This window comes from Episyrphus balteatus, chromosome 2, assembly GCF_945859705.1.
Source record: "Episyrphus balteatus chromosome 2, idEpiBalt1.1, whole genome shotgun sequence".
NCBI lineage: Eukaryota > Metazoa > Arthropoda > Insecta > Diptera > Syrphidae > Episyrphus > Episyrphus balteatus.
The window spans coordinates 79,204,980-79,211,815 of NC_079135.1; positions in this window are offsets into that span (position 1 = coordinate 79,204,980).

The window sequence follows — 6,836 nt, forward strand, 5'->3', positions numbered from 1 at the left end:
CTTTGGCAACTTTTTAAAAATTGTAAACAAAAGGGCAAGTTTAGAAATAATAATGAACCAGTGTTAACCCCTTCTAACCTAAGATCGCAAATTTTAAAATTAATAATGTCAATCGACTTGCCTTTAACTATAATAAAACACATAATTTTTAAAAATTCAATATCTTCATTATTTACTTATTATTATTATTATTTAGTTACTAGTTTACCCCACCCGCTTCGCTGAGTGCAGTTATGAAAAAAATTGAATCTGTGTGAAAACAATTTAAAGCCAAAAAAGTGAATTTATTTTTACTGCAGTGAACATTCTCAATTTATTCTAATGTTTTTTGGTTAGATCAATACCTCATATTTTCAACAATGGACTTTGCGCTTTATTTATGGTTAAAGTGCATGCAAGATGAACAGTAAATCAAAAAGCAAGTTTAAATTCGATGAATCAAAATTTTTGTCTTTGAATTTTTCACACAAAATGGTAGCTTCAATCAGAGTTGGCATCAAAGTCTTTACGGTAAGTCTGGTACCATTACAAAGTTTAAGTTGATTGATATTCCGAAGCAATATAATTGGCGCTCCTATTGCGTCGGGTAATTAACTATATCGTTTTCACTTGTAATTGTGTCAACTGATTTGTGTAGACTAAAAATTGTGCATACATATCACACAAAAATGTTACTATGATTTTTAAAAACATTTTTATTTTTAATTTTCCTTTATGCTTGGAAACACAGTTTGAATCAATTCATTACTCGAACTTGCATTATAATAAAAATTCATTCGTAGTGTAGTTTGGCCTTCAGAATCAAGTGGCATTATTTTCCATTACCAATGTCTAATAATAATTACTTAGAAAACTCTGCCGCTGATATAGAATATAGAACAATATTCGTGTGTAAATAACACAAATATAGTTCCAATATTTTTTGACTTTCTCGCAAATTCATCAAGGTGAAATCTAAAGCTTCAACTGATTTTAAGTGCGCCATTGTGCTCTCATCCACATAATAACCTAACACTGCACTGTGGGTACCCTCCCATACAAAGTGCGGTCAAAAAAATAATTACCATTTTTTTAATGAAACGCCTGTATTATGACTTTATATGATTTATTATTGCAAAATAATACATAAAGTCGATTTCTTAAGTTTTTTGTTATTTGAAAAAAAAAAAAAAAAAATGGTTAATGCCAGGAATCGAACCTAACTGTCAGTCGTGCACCACTTTACCCTTACCCTCTACGTCAGTCTTTTATAAAAATAATAGTGCCAATAAGGCAATCTTTTAGTTTTAAGTTGAAACTTTTTTTTCAGTGTAGGGTCATCTAAACTCGTATTTCTCGAAAAGGGGAAAAAACTGCCCTATTATTTCGGAAGGTAGGACTGCAGCGATAAGCAAGCTGTACTTTTTTTATATATTGAATTTGAATGGCTATTAAGAAATGAAAAAAAGGTGTAACCGTCTAACTTTTTTTGGTTTTGGTTTGAAGGCAGATTGTAAAACATTGTTTAATCATTGCATTTTAAAAACTGACATTTACTTTTTTTATTTTTGACCTATGGCGGTACCCACTGTGCACTGTTGCAAAACTTTGGTCATTGTCAATTCTATTGAAATATTTACAACATGAAGATGTTTCTAAGGCAACTTAAGAGCAGAGTGAGAGTTACCATTTGATAACGTTACATTAATTCCAAAAGAAGCCATAGCCAGTGCCTTTTTATTTTTTAGAAGTTGATATGAATGATAGCAAAAATGTTTTCACCTTACCATCAGGAACCAAGGGCATATGAAAAACACAAACACAAACCCAAACTCTGAATGATCACACCTTGAATTGTTTCGTGCACATACTATTGTTGACTACCTATTTAATTTCGGCACATTAGTTTACGCAAACATTTTTAATTTAATGCAATCGTCCTTTCACTCGATCAAGAGAATCTTGCTCTGCACGGTTTGGAGCAACCATTCCAAGATGTGCCCGTGTTTTATTCGTAAAACCGAAGATTAGAACTTGATTATACATTTCATGGTTGTATTGCAAATGTGGATTAAATGTCACACTACGCTTTCGATATGCTATATCAGGCTTTAAACGATAATAATAATTATTTGGAAAGCCTGTCATAATAAATTTGTTTACAAATTAAGCTTAGTTAAAAATTTTAAAAAGAGAGAGTGTTTCTTCACTCGTACAAATTGACATCTATGTTAAGATGGGAGAAAAGGTATTATTTTTTTTGTAGCTAACCCCCACCCGCTTCGCTGAGTGTACTTTTTAAAAAAATAGAACCTGTTTGAAAATACATTTAAACCGAAAAAACTGGTTTATTGTAATGAACATTAATCAATTTATTGTAATTTATGCAGTTATTGGACATTGTTGATGGAATAGCGGCACTTGATTCGGAAGGTCGAATTACACTTCAAAACAATTTTTTCAATGTAAATTCAAAAAATGAATTGATTCAGAATGTATTTCCAAGTATAAAGACAAATTACAAAAATCATACTTGGCTGAGTGAACGTTCAATAATGGCTGGTACAAAGGGCCTGGCTACACAGTGTTGTGCCCAATCACGTTCCTATTCACATTTTTTAGGAACAAACGTCAAAAAGATGAAAATTATCACCCCTCTTGCCTACAACCTGACTGGTTAGGCGATTGAAAAATCACCTTGTAGCCCGGTACAAATAAAAATGTTTCTGAAATCAATGCAACAATTTTATAATTATTATAAATAATTATAAATGCACAATGTTTTGCCTACAAATCGGTTGACCTTATCACAAATGAAAGCAATGTATCAAATTACCAAACGGAGTTTTTGAATTCATTGGATATACCAGGACTTTAATGTATCAAAAAGCCTTGCCATAACTTTATGGTAAGGACCCAGTCTTGCATAGATATAGATGCTTCGAGTCTCGAGCCTATTCTGAAATCGTAGAATCAAAACATTTCCAAGCTCCTTTTGTTTTGGTCTGGCGTTTTCCACAATATAAAAAGAACCTCATCCTTTTCCTGAAATAGCAGCACAGCCAATAATGATCAGAGGATGTTTTTTTATTTGATTAACGTACTTGCCTGGTCTTATACGAAAAAAAAAACTACTCCAAATCTTAGAAAATTACGTACTATCCAGACGATCAGAGCTTCTATGTTTATGCAAAATGCGATCCTTGCCATTAAAGTTAAGCATGTCACGTTATTCCTCGGTACAAAAAAATTAAGTATTGGACCGGTCTGGTAATTATCCGGGCGTGAATTCCATAGGAAACGTCTTTTAGAGCTTATCCCCTATTGTACGTTATTTTGTATCAAAAAGTATGAATTCTTTGACTTTTTTTAAGTCAATCCGTATCTACATGATAAGTGCAAGTAAATGGGACGACAAAAACTTTGAAAATTCAGCAACATGAACCAAAAAATTGTATTTTGTTCGATTGGCCCTAATAATATGGCAAGGTACTGTAGGTGTTTCATAAACCTGCATATTCAAAGGCAATTTAAGAACCGAGTGTGCTGTACGGCCACCATCTAATAACATGGCTGCAATTTCCAGAGCCAATGCTATTTTATTTTCAGATAGTATTTATGCTAAAAGTAATGATATCAAAAATGTTTTCCCGTACCATCGGGTGCATCTAAGAAATACAAACCACAACTCTGATTGATGACACCTTGCATAATAGTGTCATACTTCGGGAATTGGTTTGCACAAATATTCTTAATTCAACGCAATTGTATTGCCTTCCGCGTAGTATTTCTTGATCAAGAACATCTTGCTCTTCACGATTTGGAGCAACCAATCCTAATTGTGCCAATGCTTTATTCGCATATACATTTTTTCATTTGTGTAATCCAAATGTGGATTTAATGTCACACGGCGCATTCGGTGTATCTAATCCTAATCACGGAAATTATGCTAAAGTTCGAGTGGATTTGGAGGATTAGATGTGATTATATTACTGAGAACAATACGATGTGGCGAAGACAAAACAAATGCACCAGGAAGCGTTGAGTCCCAATAAGTGTCTGCTTCAAGTAAATTCAAACGTTGACAGGCATCACAGACAGACTATAAACAATAATAACACTGGTTAACAAAATTAAACTTTTTTTTGTTGCCGAAACAAAAATATACTTTTCTGAAGGTTTTCGATGTGCTGAATTCGAATCCGAAGTCAAAAAAAATTAATCAGCTTCCGTTTTTGAAATATTACCGTTAGAAAATACAGCACTTCGGACCTTATTCTTTTATATATTCAAAATTGTTTAAGCATATTTAGTAACGGTTTTTATAAGAACTATTTACCGCCTTTTTAAATCTGTTTAAATCTTTCCCATATCTTTTTTCTGCCCGAGATATCCTCAGTTGTTTGGTATTTTTATAAATTTTATGACGTCATTATCTTCTTTATGATATATGAAGCCAAACCCACTGACTTCAGTTTAAGATATCTCGGGCAATACAAAAGATATTGAAAAGATTTAAACAGGTATCGAAAGATGAAAAACAGTTCTTATAGAAACCGTTACTATATATGCTCAAACAATTTTCCTTATACAAAAGAATAATATCCGGAGAACTCAAAAAAACGTTTTTTTGCATTTTCTAGCGGTAATATCTCAAAAACGGGAGCTGATTGGTTGTTTTTGACTTCGGATTCGAGCTCAGCACACCGAAAACCTTCAGAAAAGTATATTTTTGTTTCGGCAACAAAACCCTTGTAAACCAGTGTAATTATTTTGAAAGCCTGTCTAAATATATTTTTTTTACAAATAAAGCTTAGTTAAACTTTTTAAAAAGCAAGAGTGTTTTTTCACTCGTACAAATTGACAGCTATGTGAAAGTGGTAGAAAAGGTATTATTTTTTTTTGATACAAACCATCTACATATTTATACCTTTCAAACAAACAAAAAATTACTAAAATCGGACCAGCCAAACGCGAGTTTATCGGCCACACACACTTAACGAACTCATTTTTATATATAAGATTTCGAAATTTACGGAGTTAAAAAATAAGTTTAAATATTTTTTTTTTGTATATTTATGCAAAATTCAAACAAAAAACTATGTAATATTTATTTTTAGACACATTCCTAAAATTCAAAAATAAAACCCCGTTAGTTTATGCAAGAAAAATATTTTTTCTGAATTTCGTAGTTTTTACACAAAATTGCTTGTTTTCAAAAAAGGCCGAACTTTCAATATTAACTGCCAATTAAAAAGTATTGGTGCTATTTATTATAAACATGGTTTACTATTTCGATAAAGCAATAGGGTAGAGTTGCCTATTTGCGGCCGTCTCCAGTTACCGGCCACCTTTCGGAAAATCGTTATAACTAGTGATTTCAAAGGGGTTTATTCCAAATTTTCACTCTTATGCTGTTCTAACATAACAGCATAAGAGCAACATTTTGGAATCAACCCTACCAAATCATTAGTTATAACGATTTTCCGAAAGGTGGCCGGAAACTGGAGACCGCCGCAAATAGGCAACTCTAGCCTATCTAAAAAATATGTTATAAGCTTTAAAAGAAGAAAAATATACTTTTTGCAACTTTTGCGGGTTTTTTGTTGGTTTGTAACAGATATGTTACATTGGGCTACAAGGGGTTAAATCATACAATTTTGTTTAAGGTTCTCAATTAAATGTAATGTAAACAAATTTAACTTTGAAAGAAATAATAATTTGAACCAAACTTTAATCGCATTTTCTGGAAAACTATAACTTCTGGCTAAACCCTCCTATTTGAAGTTTTAGTGCTTGGAGTTTAAAAATGTATGGACAGGGGAACAAACACACTGGTAGGTATAAAGTAGGGTTTATTTCTAAATTTCACAAGAACCTTATTTAATCGAAAACCGTTATGATTCGAAGTGAAAGAGTACCCAACACTGAGAGGCAAAAGAGTTCCATTCAACCATTTTCAAGTTTGAAATTTATTTTGGAACACTCTGTATTTATGTTGATAGAGCTTGTAAAAACGATTTTAGATTTTGAATTATGCATTCAGATTTCACAACAACGCAGTCGACATTAACAAACTTGCATGCGTGGTAATATGCGATTTTGAAGTATGAAGTAGGTTCTGTGCCCATACCATTTGCAGAAGCTCATACAGAACTAGTTCGTCCCACTAAAGCAAGTACATGTGACTTACTCATCCACTTAAAATTTGTATAATATTTTTTCCCTTTGATATTCATTTCCATTCTAAAAAAAAACGCCCTATCTATATTTTGCACACTGCGTCAATCCTTTCCTCTGGCCTTCAAAAACACTCTGCCAAAACCCATTAACGGATACCTACACTCATGTTAGATATGTACTGTATACCTTATTCTGCTTTATCCACTTGTATGAACAAAATACAAAAAACAAAAACCAACATAAGTCTCTTTTAAGCCCAAAAACATTTTCATGAAGATAATTGACTTGATAAACTATTCAGCAGATAAAACATAAAAGTATGCACAGAGACGTTATTATTCCTTCATGATTTTGTTCCAAAAGGTCATTGCATAGGAAATTTTTGCTGCCTATTGTATATGTGGATGAGAGATACATACATACATACTTTATATTTAAGAACAAGGAGTGGGTGTTTTGGCCTTTTAACACCCCATCGCACAGAGTACCATTTTAACCCACTGATAGACAGAAACTTGAATGAATATAAAAAAAAGGAGCTTTCCTTCCACAACGAAGAACCGAAAGGAACGAAGAACCACACTGCCAGGACATTATCGCCAGATACAGATAGTAAAAATAAAACCCCCTCACAATAAAAAAAAAAAAGTTATTTCCAGTGCGCCAACTCTGTA